Source organism: Rousettus aegyptiacus, unplaced genomic scaffold (assembly GCF_014176215.1).
Source record: "Rousettus aegyptiacus isolate mRouAeg1 unplaced genomic scaffold, mRouAeg1.p scaffold_m13_p_10, whole genome shotgun sequence".
Lineage (NCBI taxonomy): Eukaryota > Metazoa > Chordata > Mammalia > Chiroptera > Pteropodidae > Rousettus > Rousettus aegyptiacus.
The window spans coordinates 74,497,614-74,520,357 of NW_023416285.1; the positions used below are offsets into that span (position 1 = coordinate 74,497,614).

At 35.3% G+C, this 22,744-nt stretch overlaps 3 pseudogenes; 2 read left to right on the plus strand and 1 right to left on the minus strand.

The window, feature by feature from the left end:
- LOC107505118 overlaps positions 1-9,636 on the plus strand; it is a 33,733-nt pseudogene extending 24,097 nt beyond the window's left edge.
- A 204-nt stretch (positions 9,637-9,840) lies between these two features.
- On the plus strand, positions 9,841-9,959 carry LOC118608924 (annotated as a pseudogene).
- Positions 9,960-21,226: 11,267 nt separating this feature from the next.
- On the minus strand, positions 21,227-22,368 carry LOC107505119 (annotated as a pseudogene).
- Between the last annotated feature and the right edge of the window lie 376 nt (positions 22,369-22,744).

Genomic DNA, 22,744 nt, shown 5'->3' on the forward strand with positions numbered 1-22,744 from the left:
CTTACATTAAGTGAATTAATAGTTTATACAACAGACCTATTGCTGTTCCGGATATTTGGTTGGTACTGAAGTAAATTTTAGTTCTTAAAAGCATTATGAGGAAAGATGACTAAAATAACAAAAGAGGGAAAGCATTTTTTTCAAGCAATTCTTACTTTGTCAATAAATTTTAAGTGAAAGGGAGCCCAGAATTCAAATGAATAGGGATGGCTCATTTTATTCAATAATTGGATTTACAGATCAAAATTTTCAATGATCAATATTAGTACTAGTATCAATATTAGTATAAATCAAAAATTTCAATGACCAATATTAGAATTTAATATTATTATACACTTTCAAAAGAACCAGTAAATGTTATCTTTTGTAATTACCTACCTTCAGAAATACCTTTCAAAGGTGGGAGAAAAAGCGTCAAGTTGAGATTAAGTCCTAATACTATAATTTAAAATTTCTCATTTGGTTCATACTGAGCAGCATGAAAATTTGAAGGATGAAAAGGGACTGAGAGACAGATTGAAGAGTCCTGAGAAGACTACGTCTGCTACAAAATAGGTATTTAGATTATATTTAATGAATAAATGGATTCATAGAATAGATAACTATAGTTGCAGAGTTCAAAATTCATAAATCTTTTTAAAACATAAAGCAATACTTTTGCAATAGTAGTAATCACTTATATTTGCTCTTATTGATTTTTATATGTCATGAAGACACAACTAAAATGATGAATCTATAATTTCATATTTGTAATAAGGCCACATATAATAAAAAACAAATATGTGTGTGCTGAAATATATACCTAAGCTATACAGGCACCAATAAAAGGATTCTTTTTATTTCCAAAGATGCTAAATTTATCAAAAAACTTCAAAAAAAAGAAAATGAGAAATCATTTTCATTTGTGCAAAATTTATATTCCTGCTCTTTCCAAGAATTATTTCATTAATGATAAACTTACTAGGATATATATACATGTTCATTGTAGAAATATTTTTAAAACAGAAAAATAAAATTTCACTTATAATACAATTGATCAGAAATACATCTTATCCTATTTTGCACATATTTTTGGCTATCATAATGTCACAGTCAGTTTGGGTGTATGTATAATCAAAGTGAGTTTTTTCTTCATTTCTGATCTATTAAAGTACATCTTTACATGACAAAATACATCTGTGATCTATCAGTTTATCAGTTAACTAACGTTTATCAGTTCAAGAATAACGACACTACTAGCAGTTCATATTTGGCAATGTCACAACATTTGTCTGTACAATGGTTTTGCCAATATTTGAGTAGGATATATATATATATGTATATAAAATATTAGAAATAAATCATGGAAGATTATAGCTAAAAATTAAGGATCGATTTGTAACAACTTTGAAAACTTTCTTGGGATGAAACCCTTACATTATAACATGTGAAGACAACCATCAGTTTTTTATACATTTAACTTTCATACACAACTAGGAATCATATCCCCTTAATAACAATATAAGCTTCTTATCTAGTAGAAAGAGTACTCATTACCTTTCCAATCTATCATATGAGAAGAAAAGATTCCAGTTGTTGCTATTCTGTTTTGTGAGTTTTCAGAAATGTATTACAGGAAAGAAAGAGTGTTTCTGATGCTCTAGGAGACTATTTTGACCCTTTGCTCATAAGCACTGAATTCAAGTGTTTGCAGGTACTTCTAAGCATCTCGTATGGCCTATGCTATACTATCTGGGTGTTTCCAAGGGTAGGAAGGTTTAGACCTTCGAAATTTGGCAAGTAATGATTCCTACATGACACCATATTTTAATAGAGGTGAAGAGTATTTTTCAGATTATGGTCCCAGGGCTACTGTTATTGTTACTGAAACCCTTGCATACTGGGATAAAGATGCTAGGCAAACACTGGGAAAATGTCTGACAGACTATGCAGATAAGCATCTTACAGGGTTTTGGATACAAGAATATGTGCGATATATAAAAGATAAAAGACCACATGGACATAAAAGAATGCTTTATAAATAATATTTCAATGTCTTGTGGATTTTCCACTTTTTATTCATGATAATATTTCATTATCACATGAAATCATTTCTTCTTGGGCCTTAATTCAGACCTTGGGTGTTTCTTCTTCTACCAATAAGAAGATGACATTATTCCTGTTACTAGACTTGTCTGAAAAGTGTGATAGTCCCCTACTTGTGTATAAAAAGACATTCCTATACTATCGTCCATATTCTGCAGTATTATAAAACACTATTCAAAATGTTGTTTCAGGAATGTTCATTATTTTCTTATTGTTAATTCTTTATCCATTGTATTCCTTGTGGGTAACTCTTCCTGTTGCTTCTGTGACTATAAGAGCAATGAGTTTCCAGGCGTTCCGGAACATCAATCTTGATTCCATATACATGATTAATCTTGTCCTTTGTAGAAGGTTTTCTTTCTGTTTTTCTGCACATATATCCAAAGCATTTGTTTCCAGTTCTAAGCAACCAAAAAAAAACTGAGACATTGTATTGTCTAGGCTACTCAGTGTTACAAAGTGCTTCTTCAATAATAATAGGGGTGTGTGTTTTCTCTGCAGCTAAAGTGTGCGTCTTCAGGACATTTTTTAAGATTATGTGTTTTGTTATGTTCTTTGAAGCTGCTCATGGCCTAATTTGTATTTCATTATTCTTAACTTTTTTCTGAAGTTTTGCTTGAGTATCCACTAGCACACCAAAGGCCAATTATAGAATTCCTTATAGCGCCAATGCAATCTGATAAAAATGCATGATTAAAAATCATCAGTAAACTAAAAACAAAGTCATGTTTCCTTGGCATAGAATTTTCATTTTATTTTATTCTTTTTTAATAGTTTTTATTTTAAAATCCCCCCTCCAACTTCCACTCCTGACCTATGGATGTTGCTGTCTCCACTTAAGAACTGGGTCTCTGAAGGCGGGACATCTCCTCCCATGCGCTTGCGGTGCGCACCTGGGACCTGGCACACTCAAAGGGCCTGGCGCACAAAGGGGGCCTGTGTTCCCGAGGTATTGGCTGTGGCTCCACTGGGGCTCGAACCCAGGACTTTCCACATGTAAAACAGATGTGCTAACCACTACTCTATGGAACCACCCCAGAATTCTCATCTTAAAATGTTATTTAAAATATCATGAGAAAAATTAGTCTTACATTAAAATATCTTTACTAAATTAGGAAGTGTTGTCATCTTTATTATGGTCTACACAATTAAGTATAAAATGTAACTTTCTAGTTATTTTTTTCTTTCTATTTCATCTTTATAAGTTTATTCATGGAATCCAGGTATTCTATATATTATAGTATAAATAAAATACTCTTTTTTATTTTACTTCCTTTACGCAGAAAAATGTGGGAAAACTGAGAGCAAACATCACTGTTTCATTCCCAACTCTATGGGAAACATGCTCAATATCTCATTAAGTAAAATAATTACCTGGAGATGTTTCACAGCTGTTTTTATCAGGTTGAGGAAGCTCCTTTAGATTCCTGGTTAGAATTGAATTGTATAATTTAATTTTGTCTATCTCTTAATATTCTCATGTCATTTTTCTATTTTAGTCCAAATATGGCAATTTATGTTAAATGATTTTTTTTTTCATATGAAAAAAACCCTTAATTCCTAGGGTGACTCACATTTGGTCATGTCATAATTTTATTTTCAAATATTTATCTTTTCATTTTGTTAATATCTTATCAAATATCATTGTTCCTATGGGATATTGGTCTACAATTCCCATTTCCTGGAATATCTTTCTCAGATTTTGACATCAAAGTTACAATACCTTCAAGAAGTGAGCTTGTAAATAATCCTCCCTTTCTTTTTTTCTGAAATGTATGATGCACAGATAAAATCTTTCTTCGTTTTTCCCTTAAATATTTGGTAGAATTCAACACTGAAGTTATCTGGGCATGATTTTTTCTGAGAAGGTTTTCTATTTCAAACTCACCTTCAGATGTTTGGTTTTTTCTTGAGTCAGTTTTGGTATGTTTTGTCTTACAAGGAATTTATCCATTTTTCCAAGTGGCTAATTGATTAGTTTTTCATCATCATTTTGAAGCTACTAGTGATGTTCCCTATGCAATTCTTGATTCTGATCATTTGCATTACATCTCTTTTATTTCTTGATCAAGGGATTATTGATTTTATTACCTTTTTCCAAGAACTAAATTTTGGCTTTATTAATGTTCTTTGTCATTTCTCTGTTAATTCATTGACTATTTGTCTTTATTTCTTGTTTTCTACTTTGAGTTTAATTTTCTCGTCATGATTGTGCTTTTTTTTCTGGTGGTGGGTTAAGCCATTTATTTAAACCTTTATGCTTTTCTAAGAAAGCTTTCAGGGTTATACATTTTTTAAAAAGTAGAGTTTTCACAATATCCATAAACTTTTAATGATGGGTGTTCATTATCATTCATTTCCCATCTCTCTTGTGATTTCTTCTTTCACTGTGGATTTAAAATACCTGTATTTTCACTTCTTTTTAAAGACTATCTTAACTAAGCATAAAATTTAGGTTGAGAAGTTTATTTTCTTTCAGCACTTTAAAACTGTATTTCCATTGTCTTCTTAATGCAATGTTTGGGTTAGAATTTTGGGTTACATTTTTCTTATAGGAACTTTTTTCCCCCAGGAACTTCTGAGATTGTCTCTTTATTACTTGTTTTCGGCCATTTGACTATGGTAGTGTATGGTATGTTTTCTATTCAACTTTCTTGAGTATCTTAGAGCTCTAGAACCTGTTTAATATTTTCTGTCACATTTGGAAATAATTAGCATTTATTTCCTCAAATCTTTTTTGGCCATATTGTCTCTCCTCTCCTTTTGGTGTTCCAATTATAAATTGTTCTTGTTCTTTTTAGTTGATTTATAAGATTTTAATATTCATCAAGTTTGCATTTCATCATTAATAAAGTTAAATTTGTTGACTACTTCAATAAACTCTTCTCTATAACCCATAATTTAATGAAAATTTTTTTACCTATAATGAGATTCCTGGTAAGCTCAGGAAAATTCTGATATATGGAGGTTATGAATTATGCTTTCATGTAAGGAAATGTTTAAATATTTCAGTCCAAATAAGTTCATCTTCATTGTCCTTTTTCATTTTTTTTGATTTTATCATTCTTTGACAAATGTTTTATAACAAAAACTCATTAAGTTCTTTCTCTTTCTAATTATCATGGTTTTGCCAAAACAAAGGGAGATGTCGCAAAATCATAGGTCTTTTCCATTTCACTCCATTCAATACAAAATGTTAATTTATCCCCAAAATGGAAGCTCATCAAAAAATTCTCCTCAAAAGTTATGAAAATACAAAGCAAAATTATTAATTTTCTAAATTAAACCAGATGCATTGTTTGAGTTCTCCTCATTTGATCTGTTCATTTCCTTCCTCACTTTTGTAGTGACAAAATCAATGGCTTTAGCCCTCATTTATATTTGTTCTAGATATTATATTGAAAATGAAACTATTATTAATGGTTGAATTAAAATAATCCTAGATTGGTTTGATATATGTCTGCTTTTTACTTTAAGCTTCTGCCATTGTCTTATCTAGTGATATGGATGACACAGGTTCACTGAATAGAATTCTCACTTCAACATGAAATTAACTCTGAAAATCACTCACTGATTCAACACCTCTCTTCCTGATTCTTTACAAATTGCTAGGTTATTAACAATTTCCTTTCATTGTAAGTGAGTAATGCACTAAGTATAATGAAATGTGCTCAAACATGAGTGTATAGGGACAGCTACCTCTTCACTGGATTCTTTCTTACTAAAGCCATGATAGCCAAATTAATAAATAAGACCCAAGCTTTCAGTGACTTATCATAATGGAAGTAGATTTCTCATTCATGTTGTCACTGTAGATGTTCCCAGTCACTGAATAGTTATCTTGCCCTTGGTGATTCGGAGAACCAAGTTCCTGTCAATTTATGCTGCCACAATTCAAACAGATGCTTCTCTTGCCTGTGTCCAGATGATGAATGAAACAGAGAATGTCTTAAATGTCTTGGGCTGTAGGTGTCACATACCACTTCTGTGTATATTCTGTCATCAATACTGGTCACATGGACACACATGCAAGACTAAATGACTAGTAAATGTAGTCTTTGATTGGACTGCCATGTTTCAATGTCAATATTCTATTATGGAAAGGAAACACAATTTTTGATTGACAGCAACCATCCATGTCACTGATTATTAAACTCTTATATTACACTAAAATAGATCAAAATTTAAATTTAGATAATTATAATCACAAAAAGAGAAAACCTGTCTATTGTGACACAAAATCCAGGACTCATAAAATAAAATAATTAGTCAATTCAATTGAAAACATAAGCCATGGCAGCAGCAAAATGGGTGGGGGCTCATGACTCAAAACATAAGAAAAAGTAATTGTTTCAATCATTTCAAAATATAAATATTTCTTATCAATCAAGAAGAAAATTCCAATAGTCCAAAAGGAAAACTAGCAAAAGATATAAGAAGATAGCTCACCCATAAAGGAAATATGATGATTCTAAAAAATAAATTAAAAAATAAAACCTAAATCAGATACCAACAGAAGAAGTCAAACACTTGTCTAACATTCTGGAAAAGGCTGTGGCAAAACTAAAACTGATACACTGCAAATGAGTGTGTAAATTAAAACAACCTCTAGAGATATTAATTTAACAATAGTTCTAGAAATTTAAAAGGGAATATGCTTTGATGCAGTAAATTTACTTCTAGAAAATTATCTCTCAGATACAGCACTTGTGCTCAAATTAAAGTCATTCATTTACTGAGCACTGCTTATAACAGCCAAGGACTCTAAGCCACCCATAGACCTATCAATAAGGTTATGACTCATTAATCTATATTTTATGCATACATTGGAAAATTACAGAGCAGTTCAAAAGAATAAAATAAAAATATTTGTATATATTTTGATATGCCTGTAGATGCATAGGGTTTAAAGGATAAACATCCAGTTTTGAACATTTTCTCTAAGAGGAAGAATGAGATAGAAGGAAGGTTCAGGGTTGGATTTAGTTCTGTTTTTTTTTTCACTTTTCATTTCTGTAATTACTTCTAATGTTTTACAAGGAGAATGTGTATGTGCTATTTTTATAGTTAAAAATTATCTTTTTATTATTTTTGACTCTTATTGTCCAAAAATAACTGTGTCAAAACACAAGGTGAACAACTGCTAAAGGATCAGATATTTGAGAGATCACACATAATAAAGATATAGACTTATGAAAGTAGTTTATAAAGGATGCAAAAAAGAAAGCTACAACTTACAAGCAAGAGAAACTTTGATGAGGGAGAATAATTTGACTTACAGAGACTCCACATTATAATATTCAGAATATCTAGTTTTAATAAAAAATTAAAAATCATGCAAAAAAATTTTGGCCAATTCACAGAAAATTTAAAATTAACAGACATTGTCTCTGAGGAAGCACACAGATTGGAATTACTAGACAAAGATGTTAAATCATCTATCTCAAAATGCTAAAGTAGTTCAAAAATACTGGAAGAATGATGTGTGAACAAATAGAAAATATCAATAAACAATCATAACTTATAAATCAAGGAACCCCCCCCCCAAAAAAAATTCTAGCGCTGAGTACAATAATGAAAATAAAAAACTGACCACAGGATTGCAAAAGCAGATTTGTGTAAACAGAGCAAAGAATCAGAAAACTGTAAAACAGGTCCCCTGAACTTATTGTTTGAAGAACAGAAAAGCAAAAGAATGAAATAAATAAACAGAGCCAAATGAATCAACCAAACCAACATAAAATGGGAATCCCAGAAGGAAAGAAAGGCAAAAAATGTGCAAAAAGAATATTTCAAGAAATAATAACTGAAAACTTGGCAGATTTGGTAAAAGACACAAATTTACACATTCAAGAAACTTAGTGGAGAGATCCAGCCATCATCAGAAAAGCCTCCAATGGTTCTAGCTTAGCCAAGAAGTCAGGAGACCACACACAGTCTTAGGGAGCAGAGAAGCAAGGAGGAAAAAAGCTCTGAGACTCCCCTGCCCCAAGACCCCACTCACACTTCCCACTGCTTACTAGGTGCCTGCACCAGAGACACAGCAGTGTTCCCACGGCCATACCCACTGCTTCCTTCCTCACCTCAGCCTGCAGCCAGTCCGTACTGCCATAGCTGCCCAGCCTACTGCTGTCATATCCACTAGGTCTGTGTCCTTCTCCTCCCACTCCAGGATGTTGGGAGGCCCAGGTACTGCCAGCCTGCCAAGCTTCACCTGGAGCTACAAAATCATGTCCACCAGCAGCAATAGCCTGGGCAACGTGCTGCTTCCCAGCACCAGCCACAGTGTCTATACCTCGTCCCCTGGGGGTATGTTAGCAACATGCTACTTGCACTTCTCGGCTGTGCATCTGCGGAGCAGTGTCCAAGCTTGTGGCTGCTGCAGGATTCAGTGGACTTTTTGGTGGCAGATGCCATCAACACCAAGTCAAGAACACCTGCACCAAGGAGAAGGCAGAGCTACAGGAGCTGAATGACCACGTACCCAAATCCATCGACAAGGCATGCTTCCTGGAGCAGCAGAACAAGATCCTGTTCACCAAGCTCCAGCAGCTCAAGGGCCAGGACAAGTCATGTTTGGGGAGGAGATTGCAGAGCCGTACCAGCAGGTGGACCAGCTCACCAAGGACAAGGCCCATGTGGAGGTGGAGCCCGACAGCCTGGCCGAAGACACCATGTGGCTTGAGGGAAATTATAAGAGAAGATGCCTTAGAGAGAAGAAGCAGAGAGTACCATACAGTCCTTAGGACAGGATGTTGACAGTGCTTTTTTGGCATGTCTTGACCTTGAGCATGAAGTGGAATCCTTGCAAGAAGAGATTGCCTTTTTGAAGAAACTCCATGATCAGAAATCCAAGAACTGCAGGCCCAGATTCAGGAACAGTATGTCCAAATTGATGTGGGTGTTTCCAAGCTTGATCTCATGGCTGCCCTGCTTGATATACATCAGAAGTATGAAATTTTGGCTTCCAAGAACCTTCATGAGGCTGAGGAATCATACAAGTTCAAGTTTGCTGACCTCTCTGAGGCTGCTAACCGGAACAGTGATGCCCTGCACCAAGTGAAGCAGGAGCCAAATGAGTGCCAGAGAGAGGTACACTCCCTCACCTGAGAAGTGGATGCACTTAAAAGAACTAATAAGTCCTTGAACACCAGATGCGTGAAATGGAAGAGGACTTTACTGTTGAAGCTGCTGACAACCAAGACAATATTGGCCTCCAGCAGGCTGAGATTGAGAACATGAAGGAAGAAATGACTTGTCATCTTCATGAATACCAAGACTGCCTGAATGTTAAGATGGCTCTTGATTGTTTAGATTGCCACTTGCAGAAAGCTGCTTAAAGACAAGGAGGGCAGAATTGCTCTGCTTCTTCCAACCTTTTCTTCTTTGAGTTCACTCTCTCTGGTTGACACCCACACAAAAAGGACATTTGTGATTAAGACTATTGAAACTAGAGATGGACAGATTATCAATGTAACTTCTCAGCATCACAATGATCTGGAAGAAAAATTACCCACACTCAGTGCAGCAATATATTACCAACAAGAATAAAAAAGAAATTCATATCTTTTTTTAAAAAAAACAGCTTTCAAATGTCTTTCTGCAGTGTTTCAGGAACACAAGATAGATTTGGAATAGAATAAGCTCTAGTTCTTAAGAACCAATGCCCTTAAAAGATTTAGAGAAAAGCTTACAACATAATCTAGTTTATTAAGATGGCTTGCGCTACAATACTTTTTTAAAAGAATATTCTTGGTCTACAACCATGCCACCCTGAACAAGCCTGATCCTGTCTGATCTCAGAAGCTAAACAGGGTCGGGCCTGGTTAGTACTTGGATGGGAGGCCACCTAGGAAGACCAAGTGCTGTAAGCATAAAAAGTAAAAATAACAAATAAGGGATTATAGGCCAACAGGATCCTTGCAATCTGTGAGGTCAACCAAAGATTGCCTTGCCTAAATATATATATATATATATTTTTGAATACCTATCAAATTGTTTTTTTCCAATAAGTATCTGACCAATTTGTTTCTGCTTCAATAAATCATTGGAAAAGTAAAAAAAAAGAAAATAAAAAAAAAGATTAATGAACTCCTAAATCTGTAAACCAAAGAGGTCCACACCAAGACACATTATAAGCAAACTCTTGAAGCCAAGGACTGAGAGAATCTTGAAAGCAGCAAGAAAAGGTGACTCAATACGAAGGATCTGCAAGTAGATCAACAGTATATTGCTCATCAAAAACTATGTAGGCCAGAAAGCAGGGGATGGCATTTTGAAATTGCTGAAATGGAGTCTGGTTCAAGATATCCACACAGGAATATCCTAAACTCACTATCTCCCACAGATACATTGAATCTACAGCTACATATGAAGCTACAAACAAACAAACAAACAAACAAACAAACAAACACCTAACTGGCAGACCAACCCTTTCATGTCAGGCAAACAAAAGGGAAACCACATAACCATGTCCAAACAGATAGGAAAAGCTGAGGCATGGTAACTATAGTTAAAAACACTGTGTTGCATATTTAAAAGTTGCTAAGAAAGTAGACCTTAAAAGTTCTCATAACCAAAAACAATATTTTATAATGATGTATGATGACTTACTGTGGTGATCATTTTGCAATATGTACAAATATCAAATTACTGTTGTAAACCTGAAAGCAATATGATGTTTTATGTCAATTTACCTCAATAAAAAGAAGAATCAGATTATAATACATCTATACGTATAATGAAGATATAAGTATTTTTAATTTCTGCTTCATTTTGATAATCTATAACTGATAGCTTGCATTATATATGTATATGTTAATACATATTATAAAATATAATATTAAATATATGATAAAATGCCTATATGATAAATATATGAAATATATGATAAAATGGTCATATATGATATTAAAACATATGCAATTTAAATATATATGTGATACATAAATATATGTTTATATGTAATAATTAAAATAAAATACTTATTATCTAATACTGTACAGAGAGAAGTTGATATTCCTGGAAATTGGAGATTTAAAACAATTTTACTTGTTATTTGTCTATAGAGAATAACAGTTCATTTTCTCTTATAGAGATAATTATAAAAAGCATATTGTTTTCTCTGAAAAAGAAAAGGTTTTCAGAATCTACTGTCAGTCTCATTATTCTCAACTCTACAGGAATCAGGCTCTGAGATATAATGCTCTGCTCAGAATTTCTTCAAGAGGCAGGGCAAGTTGTGGCAAATGAAGTCATCATCCAGGAAGAGTCATTAAAACCACATTTCCTTTCAGCCATTTCAATCCTGACAGGAAGAACAGGTTCAGACACCCTGCATTAGAAGAGGGAGGGTAGGAGAGGGGTAGTTGGTAACACGTCTTTTTAAAAAAATTCATCTGTGTATTTTCTTTTATCAGTGCTCTTTTTTTAATTAAAATTATTGGGGTGACATTGATCAACAAAATCCAATAAGTTTGAAGTATACAATTCAACAGTATGCTGTATATATATTCCAATGTGTGTTTGGCATTATTCACAGTGGCCAGAACATGAAAAGAACCAAGGTGTCTTACCATAGATGAATGGACATTTCTTTTTTTTTGATAACAGTCATAACAGACCTTCCTAGTGTTAAATGCCTAATGTCAAATGCCTAGTGTTAAAAGTGTATAAATGGTTTATTCTTGTCACGGATATTTATTTTGAGCACTTGCATTGTGGCAGACACTCTTCTAGGCATTGATCATTAAGCGATGAACAAAATAAACAAGTTTCTGCCCAGTGGAACAACATTCTAGCAGAAGAAGAAAGAAATCCTCAAGATAAATAATTAATTATATAGGCTGTTAGGATGCGGTTACCATTAAAGAGAAACCTAACAGCAATTACCATGAAATCCAGCAAGTTACTGTGAATCCTTATCACTAAATAGGAATGTTTATATGCATGCACACACGCGTTAGCCTCTACGCATGTGTACACATGTGAAGGAAGGAAGGGCATAAAATTGCCACTGAAGCTTATAACCATACTGGGAAGAAATCAGTAAATTTAGGTAATGGAAATACAATACTCTTACATATTTTTAATCACAATTATTGTTTTATTCTCTTTTCTAAAATGGCTTGGGAATGGCATCAACTTTATGGATATTAACAAGGACTTTGATTTTAAATGGTGAATTATGTACTTAATTATTTTAACAGAATTTATTAGATTAAAGAGTTTACTGTCAGGTTTTTGGTTTTTAGTAGATAGAGAAAAAAAAAGTACTGATATTTCAGGGAGATTTCTTAATATAAAGCCCACACCTCATTATTTTGTCATAACAAAGTCTTCACTCACTGGACACTCCAGCCTAACCCTACAGATCTTCAGCATACTCTGCTGTGCTGAAGGATACTCTTGTAAATGGAGGAATCATTAAATGTGTTTTATGGAGAACTACCATTTGGAAAGTAGAAGACAAAAGGAATTCCATCATGTGACACCACCAAATCCAACCAAAGAGACATTTTCTCCCTTAAATCTAATGTATTATCTGTCTCCTAGACACACATGAGGGTCTATTGACTTTAGAGGTATACGAAATCCATATCTAGCAACAGAGAATTATAGCAAAAAGCACAGTAGTATGCTTTGAGGGAAAATGGGTGATTACATTTTCTAAAGGGATGTCAGATGTCCAAAGGCTTTCTTAACGGATTCAGAATGGTACAATTTTTTCATTCTCTGTTGTAATGTTGCTCCAACTAAACAAGACACACACACTTAAAGCTTTAGTTTGAGTAAAACTAAATCATTCTAATAATGTTCAATCATTGTCCAGTCATTCTAATAATGGCTATTATCAACATAATGATGAGTAAAATCACCAAAGTTGTGATTTTAAAAGACCTTGAAAAAATTTATAAAATAAAATAAATAAATGCATAAGTCTTCCTCCAAGCAAAAACTATATTTTAGGTGTTACACTGCTGTGCAAATCATAAAAAATATTAATCAGAAAAACATGTAACTCATCACTAAGAACCTAAAACCAAATAAATCTTGAGCCAAGAATTGATCTTAGGCCATGGTGGATATGGTGATGTTTTTGAAAAGTCATTTATTGAAGAAAAAGATATTTGTAATATACTTGGTCAAGCCTAACACACTCTTAGTTTGTATGCATAGCTTCTGAATAGATATTTCCAATAGAGGTAGCAACCATTACTCATTCTCTTTTTCTCTCTCCCTCCTCCTCCACTCTCTTTCACACATGCATGCACACAAAACAACAACACACATAAGCTTGCAAACTTTATTCTCAAATTTATTAATTTTTAAAGTTTTACTTTTTTTACTGAGTTATTTTTTTCATAATGACATTTTTATAATTATTTTATTTCTCTGAACCAGGAACCTAATAAAAATCACAAAAATATATACCCACATAAACAACAAAGGCCTCTTTTTCTCAGTTTCTATCTTCTACCCATACTGATTACATTTTTAAAGCAGTCTTTTATAATGCTATTCAAATAATAGGCCACCAGATATTATTCCCTCTAAAAGTGTACCTGTATCTTTCATCAACTCTAATAGAAATTCTGTGTGAGAAAACTGTTGCTACTAGGTTCAGAGGTTGAAGATGGGACAAAGTATTAAAAATTTTTCAGACCAAGAAATAAAGTTCATTTTCTACATAAGCAATACTATATGAAATGATGGTTATAATGTTTCTGGAACAAAACTAAGGTAAGTTGAAAAATAAACAATAGCTTACTTTTATTTCAATACTTTTTTTGTGTTTTAAAGGAAATCTATAAGGATTTTGTTTTTGTCTATTCATCTACCCTATCCTTTGATTAGAGCATTTAATACATTTACATTTAAAATAATTGTTGAGAAATATGTAGTTATTGCCATTTTATTACTCATTTGTTTGATTCTTTTTTCCTTCTTCTTACAGAAGTCTCCCTAACATTTTTTTGTAATACTGCTTTGCTGTTGATGGATGATATGCTATCGACAAGAGACTCATTTTATTTTTATTTATTTTATTTTTATTTTTTTAAAAGACTCATTTTAAAGAGACTCACTTTAAATTGAAAAACACACAGACTAAAAGTGAAGGGATGGAAAAATATAATTCATGAGAATGGAAACAACAATGATGAAAAGCTGAAGCGGCAATACTTATATCAGATAAAATAGACTTTAAAAGAAAGGCTATAACAACAGAAAAAGAAGGACCCTATAATTCCGCTTTTAGACTTTTCTCCAAAGAATCCCAAAATATTACTTCAAAGTGACATGTGAATACACATGCTTATTGAAACATTATTTACAATAACAAGATAATGGAAGCAATGCTCATCACTGGATGAGTGAATACAAAGGTGGTACATATATCTAACAGATTATTACTCAGCTTTAAAAAAAATTGAATTCATCCCATCTGCAACAACAGGTATAGACCTAGTGGGTATTTTGCTAAGTGGGATAAGTTAGACAGAAAAATTCCATATGATTTCACTTACATGTGGAATATAAAGAACAAAATAAGTAAACAAACAAAACATAAACAAACTCGTAGATACAGAGAATTTTTTGATGGTTGCTAGAGGGAAGGTGAATGAAAAAATGGAAGGGATTAAGAAGTACAAATTGGTAGTCATGGGAATGTAAAATATAGCATAAGGAAAAAGCTTCAAATAACTGGTGGTTGGTGGCACAAAAGCATGCATAGTAAGACTCTTGAACAATTTAGGATATATTGTACTACATATTACTTTACCACATTACTCTACCTGTTCAGAAGAGATGATAACCTTATCTGTGTCTTTTGAAAAGAGCAAAGGTAGTCAGTTCCATAAGGATGACCATCAGGACTTCCCTGCCTTTTGGTCACTTTTTCTTATGGTCATCTCCACCCATGGATCTGCACAAACTAATGCCATTATATACAGAGACGCTGTCCATCAACGAGAGAAGAAATTATTGTATCTGCTGCCACAGAAAACCCTTTTTATTTCTTAAAGTTCAGGGACCAACTCGCCTTTGGAATAGTGTAACAAATGCCCCTGTATTAAATGACAAAACTCAAAGTGAAAGATCAGATTATGCTTATTCACAAGTATGAAACAGGAACTATTTGACATATTGAGTGTATGTGATATTTATTCTGACAGGTAAGACTTCCCTAAAGTCAGAATTATTTATTTTAAACTATAAATGTGATATCTTAATGGTTTTTACATTTCAATAGCTATAGCTGCTTAGGTACAAATTATCATACCAATAAGGAAGAAATAAGGAACTATGCGAACAACACTTCTAAGGCAGAAGCCTGACATCCTAGATAATAAAAACTGACACTTTAGACTTGAGAACTCACAGATCCCAATTTGAGAAACACTGCATTTAAAACTAAAAGTTGTCCTTTAGAGAACTATTTCGTCGAAGTTGGTTGTGAAGACAAATGAAAATGCTGGCACTGAAATCAGGGAGGGAAATGGGATAGAGAGATGTTTCCATTCTTTACTTTGCTCTTTCACTTCTCCTCTTGCGTTCCACGGATGGTGTTTTTTCATTCCCCAAAGCAGATGCTCCAGCTGACCGCTTCTGTGGTTCACTCCATGCAAACTTCTGCTGAGGTCACCTGACCTCCCAAGAGAGACCTGTCTGGTTCACTCAAGCACAGCTCCTCTCTGCAGCATCCACTTGATACATAAGATCACGTATGCTTATTCCCAAATAATACGTTTTCCTGCTGTCCTTCCTTCTGCCCCTGCTAGTGGAGAACTCCTGCCAAAGTCCTGCCTTCACAATTATTAAGGCAATAGTCATGCACTGGTCCCTCCACCAGGAGGAGGAGAGGAAAAGCCCGAGCACTCATACCAATGCATTCTCGCATTCCCACCAAGAAATACTTCAATAAATTTCTACTCTTCCCCTTTTAGACTGTTGAAAATGAAGAAATGACTGAATGTTATGGATGCAGTAAAGATTCCATAACACTGTTCGCAGACAAAATTTTGTGAAAACAGGAAAAGCCTCACTCCTATTTTGTTTTACATGTTTGTAAATTATTGTAGAACAAAAACAAGATTTTAGTTCTTCCTGCATAAAGCATATACCAGCTGGAATACATTAACTGACACAGAGGAAAGAATGCTGGATGAGTAAGAAAATCACAATTTACATACTATCTACATTTCTTTCTAGCTTATGTACCTGGGTAAAAGCAGCTTTGTCTCAATAAACTTCAGTTACTCATCTACAAAATGAAACATGCACACTTTTAGCATATCTGGAATGGAATAGAACAGATGATCCAGAACAATATCTGCCTTATCATTAAAATGAATACAACAAATTCCTTTGACTCTAAACTTTATATAACATGTCAGAGAGAAATGACAGAGATATAAAGGGATCTGCTCTGGGTGGCACCTTTTAAGATGAGGAGAAATTACAGCATTTGTAATCAACAGAAAAACATAAATTACTCAGTGAAAATATATGGAGAACTTGCTAATCAATTGGAAAAATACATTCCAAAATATTTATTACAAAACAAATTCTCCATAAAATAAAGATTTACATTAAAAAAAAGTCTAGAAAGAAAAGGAGAAAACATGGGCATTCATATAGGCTTGAAATAGAACAAGATTTCTAAATGTTGGAAAAAGAAAGCCAAGAAATCATGACTGTAAGACAGATTCATCTGACCTTATAATACTTGAGGCTGACAGAACCTTCAACTTCAGGGTTAACAAGTGATAGTTTATCAATCTCATCTCTTTCCAGGTGAATGAAAACTTATCACCTGACAAATTTCCAAAAGTACCCTTGACTTGAAAACATCTAAGGATCTCCTGAAATAACTGGATCACAACTTAACTCCTTTAAATCACTTTTTCTTGTGCCCCACAGCTAACCCAGCATAAAGTTATTCTCAGCTATTCCATGTGCTCGCTTCCCTTTAATTGACTTCCATTTTTTACAACTGCACTGTCCATGGTGCAGCTGTTTTGGAAAACAACCTGGTAGTTTATCAGAAGGTTAAATATAGAGTTATCTATGTGGCCCAGCAATGTTATTCCTTCATATATACCTGAATAAAAAGAAAACATGTCCAGAGAAAAACTTGGACATGGATGTTCATAGCATCATCACAATAACCCACCTCTTTAACGTAGGTAATGAAATATTCTACTGGTCACTTCAGAATGACTCTCAAGATACTCCAAATCTAACAGTAATTATAAGTCTCCATTCTCCTTTACATAAAAAAATGTATTATACAGCCATATGAATGATTTTTCATCTCATAGGTATCTATTGAGCCTCTATTGTTTTCCTCTTTGAGACTAGTCAGAATGGTTAGTAAAAATATACATAATTCATGACCTTGTGTAGCTTGAGCCTAGAAAGGAAGGTGGACATTCACCAATAATAATAAAGCAAATGAAAAATTGTAATAGTGGTAAGTGCCAGGAAGGAGACATGCAAGGGAAGTTAGGAAATGGTGACCTGAGGAGGTGATGCTTAAGCTTGTACTGTGGGAAGATAAGACACTACCTGATAGAGGGTCAGAAGAGTGATTCGGACAGAAGGAATAGCATATGAGAAAGCTCTGTGACAAAAGCAAGAGTGGTACACTGTGAAAAAAGGCCAAAATAGTAGAAGCATAGAAAGAAAAGTGAGAGGAGTGGTGCAGGAGAAAACCAGAAACTGAGGTAGGGGCAAGATCATGTAGGCATGGATGACTCACTTTTTGAGTTTTAGTGTTTATCCTAAGTGTAAAGTGGAATATCTAAAGCGTATTATCTAGGGGATGGCAGATTTGCATCTGAAAGGGTTATTCTGCCTGAGTGGAGATCTAGTGGAGGCAGCACAGCCATTTTTAAGGCTAACCCAATAACTCCATATAAGAAATCGTGCTATCTTAGACTAGGGTGTAAACTAAGATGAAAGAAGAATTCAAAAGATATTCAGAAGGAAAAACAATTGCCAGAATTCAGTAATGGATTAGGTAAAAGGTAAACTAGCATAGTGTGAAGAATGATGGTGCCAGTCAATGAAAAGGGAACATAGTCTTAAGACTGTGTTTGGGAGAGTTAAGGAGGAAGTTGTAGAATTGCTGATCTGAAGGTATCTCTGAGATGGCCAAGTGGACATGTCAAGAAAGCAACTAAATCTATAGATCAGGACTTCGAGAACTAAAACAAAGACATATTTGTGAGTCATCTTCACATTGCTGATAATTGAAACTTTGGGCATAAGTGAGATAAACCAGAATGAAGAGTAAATTTAGTGGCTGGAAGGTGAAAATTCAAAGGATGGGTAAGAGGAAACATCTGTAAATGAGACTGAGAAGTAGCCAGAGAGGGAGCAAAAATAAAAAATAAAAAAGTGAGGGTTAGGTCACAGAGGGCAAAGAAAGAGAGAATGTTGCAAAGGAGATCCAATGGCTTGCTGCCTGGAAGGGTGCTAAGAGAGCTCAGAAGAATGAGACTTGGACAATGTGCATTGGATTTAACCACCTGGAAGAAAGTAGTGACTTCAAAAAAGGTGTTGAGAATAGGCAGAGGTTAAATGAAATGGGTTGAGCAGTAAGTGAGAGATGAGAACATGGATGCTATAGGAAGAAGTGTCCCAGGCATTTCTGGATTAATCAAAGAAATAAGATCAGCATGAGCCAAGATGTCATCTCAAATGCCCCATATTCTGTAGAGTAGACTGAAGCAAACTGCCAGAAACAGACTTATGTGCATCCTTGCTATGATTACAAAGTGGTGCCATGAAGAGCTGAAGCAGGTCTTCCTCTGCATTACTGATTTGGTCAGGTGTATCCACGAGAAGATGGGCTGACAAAGATTTAAAGAATCTCTCCATAAGTGATACTGGTTGGGGATATGCATGTATCCTAGCAGATAGACCTTTTAGACTAAATTGGTATAGCCATTTTAAAAATTTATATTTAAGCTTGATAATACGCTTTTGCATTTAATAAGAAACACTTTTCAGGGAAAAAACATGCAAATTTACACTATTTCCTGATGGAATTATTAATAGGAAGGATGCCAATAAAAATAGTAAAAAAAAAAACTTGGAATGACTGGAGGTGGCTAGAGCAAGGAGAGAAAGAAAAAGATAAAAAATGAGAAAGTAAGAGAAGGGAGAGGAAAAGAGTAAGAAGCCATTACAAAGCTTAGGGAAAATCAGTATACAACGATCTCATGTGGCTGAGCAGAATAAAAGAACAATAACCATAAATGCCAACATTTGTTGAACACTCACCACATGCCAAGTAGGATGTTACGTTCTGATTGTAGGACTTTTAATTTAATTCTCTTCAAAAAAAAAAAAAAAGAAGAAAAAATAGGCGAGTTTCTCCACCCTGCTAGAACTGAATGTCTTATATAGGATTTTTTTTCTAAAAATTTTCTCCAGCTTTAAAAAAATCTAGAGACCACATTTAATATGTATGGCATTCTTCTTCATCACTACCTGCAGAGTTCTCTTCATTGACTAATTGAATGTACTAGACATATTTTTAAAGGAGAGACTGAAGTATTTGTAAAACTAGATACTATGGTATAAAATGACCATGTACATACAGTACAGATTCTTGAAATCGTTTTTGAAATTTCCTGAAAACCTACTTTAAAGTGAGTTACATGATTTTAAAAAGTAGAAACAGGTGCGGAGGGGCTTTGCCAAGGGGTAGAAGGGAGCAGAGATATGTGCTCTCTTTCCAGTCTGGAAGGGTTGGAGGGTAGAATGTGCCCCTCCAGCTGGTCTGGGCCCCTGGCCCACAAGCTGGCACAATCTTTCCTTGCCACTAGCTCCAGCTTGTGATATGGGCCCTGGGCCAGGGTGGGGATAACCGGTGCTTGGCCTGAGGGGGCAGAGGGAACTTGGTCAGAAAGCAGGCACCAGAATTGGGGGTTTCCTCAGAAAACGAGACCTGTCTAGTCCCTGGCAAATGGATGAAGGCAATAAAAAAAAGTATTTCTTCCCACTCCTCCTGGAAGAGAGCATTCCTAGGGACAGCAGTTTGCAGTCCAAGTGAGTTACTGGAAGATGTGTGTGTGTGCTGGATTAAAATCTGCTGATTACATTTCTACCTGGTTCTCTATACCTGAAATATCATTGTTTGGTTTAAGGGCCTTCCAGGTATGTTTGATTTAATTCTTCACCACATAACTTTTCAATGCTTACCTGCTTAAGACCTTGTTTTATATGGATATAAATAAGAGAAGTCAAACTCTCCTTCAAAAAAAAAAAGTAAAAATGAGTAGTTTTTCTACATTGAAGCTAGAAATAGGTCTGATCTTCTACCACAAACCTTGCACCAAATTAAATTACAATACCAAGAATGGAAAGTGACTCATTTTCAGAGGAGAGTATGCACATAGCAGCAAGTTGGGGTAATCTCCAGAAATCCCCATTTAGTGTGGGCCTTGTAGGGGGCAGAAAGAGAATACTGGGTTCCCAGACTCTTTCCTATGCTGTAGGTACAGTTCAAGTCTTACATGGAAGAGTTGTCAAGTTTATCCTCCATTTTTGCTCAAGGAGAAAACACTTAAGCTCCAAAGTCTAACCTCTGTTTTTACACATTTGACAATGTCAGTAGCAAAAGTTCAGCTCTGAGTGAAAATCCAGGATTTTTCCCCCACATTTTAATGTTTCTGTAATCTAGCTGCTTAAAAACTATATAGCAGAAGAAACTTTCCATCCTCCAGCTAGAAGAGTAAGTGATACCATAATCACCATTTCCTGTGCTTTTGCTCTGAATAAGAGTTATCTTGTGCTACTTTTATTTTTTATTGATTTGTTTTATTGAATTTTAACAAAGAAAATTGGAGATTCTGTCAAATACTCTATCCTTTCATGTTAGGTGTGACCAGTACCCTAACTGTCAGGAAGCAAGATTTGTGAACCTTGTGCCAAATAGCTACATGAGCAAATAGTAAGATAAACAAGCCATTTGTGGAGACAGAGGTGGAGTTGCGCTTATTTAGGAATGAATTGGGTCATCCCACAGAATGGATGTCTCCTTCCCAAGATGGTCTTCAGGCCCCAATGAAAACCTTTTATCAAAGGCCCAGCTCCCAGCTGCCCAGTGCACTTGCCAGCAGTGTCAGCGAGCACTGGACTTCCCCCTTAAGTGAGGTGGGTGGGTCTCATTCAGTGGGATCATGTTCTTCTGTATGACTTTATTTTCCAGCTGTCGTAGGTGTTGGAGGTGCAGGGGCAACAAGGGTCTATGAGCCACAAGACAGCAGTATCTTACAGGGAAGTCTAACTCTTACTGTTTCTATGCCATCTTCTCACAGTTAGAGCCATCATTCAAATGGAGACATGGCTCTTCTCCTAAGGCTCTGAATTCTGCAAATTTGTTTGAATTTCAGAGTTGGAACATGATCACCAGTGACTCTGATGGGGTTCATCTTCCTAAACCTGCCATCTCACAGGTTTTCCACCCCTTGGTTCTCTTTTAAATTGGTTCTACCCAATATAAGTCATCTTTATGTAGTTATGGTATCTGAGGTATTGGAGTTGAGAAGTAATTTAAGAAGCCAGCTACATGAACCACTATATTCACCCAGCCAGTGAAGCTTTCCATGTATTCCTTTTTTTTTTTGGTAGAATCTTTTTAATTCAGGGGAAAAAAAAAGTTTTCCAACCACACACAAGAGGGGTATTGGAAGGAAGAGGTGTCTATACATCCAGCCCTGGCCCCCAGCCCATATCATATTGTTTTAACAGCAATAAGGGGTATGGATTAATGGCCAAAATATATAATAGGTCTATGTGAAGGAGAGGGGTACAAATGCAGTAAGGAATGGTAGGGGAAAGGGAAAGATGAGGTCCGTACTGAGAATGCTGCAGGTGGAAGGCCATTTCTTAACTTTTCTTGTTGATCACGCCATTGTGGATACCTTCTTTGCCTATCAGCTGAACTAGTATCTTGGCAGTCGTGGGGACAGTGATACTAAAAGCAGGAGCTCTGCCAGTACTCTTGGTACAAAGATTCATAATAAATTCCCCATCTTGGAGCAGTGAGTCCTGAGCCACAGAACATTTCTGGCCCCCAAGTGTCAGCCCATTCACAGGAAAAAATCTTAACTAGTCTTTGCCAACCAGGACACCAACCTCAGCTGGTGTGATGTTGGTGAAGGTTTTCCCAAGGATGCTGGCCCAGACAGAGGGTGAGTCCTCATAGCCCATGATGGCTGCATCCTAACAGGCTCCATCAGCCATAAGGTTGTCAATGTAGCCATTCCAACATGCTGTGGTGCTCTATGAGGGCTGCCTCTCAGCACTGCTGCTGGGGCCACAGACTGGGCTCCAGATGCCTCACTTTGGCAGGTGCAGGGAGGCAGAGAGCGTGGGTCACTGTTCAGGCTCCATGTATTCGTCTAACATGGATCTGCTTTTGGCTAAGTCCTGTTTGTTTGTTTTGTTTTGTTTGTTTGTTTATAATGCCAAGATTCAAGTGGTTTATTTGGGTTTAACCCATGCTAATCATAAGACCAATATTATTGTTTTCCAGGTTCAGTGTGACCCGTGGACTCTGGTGACCACTTCTGAGAAGTATCTTCGATATCACTAAAATTTTTAAACAATATGCCTCGCATGATTGTTGTGGGGCAGC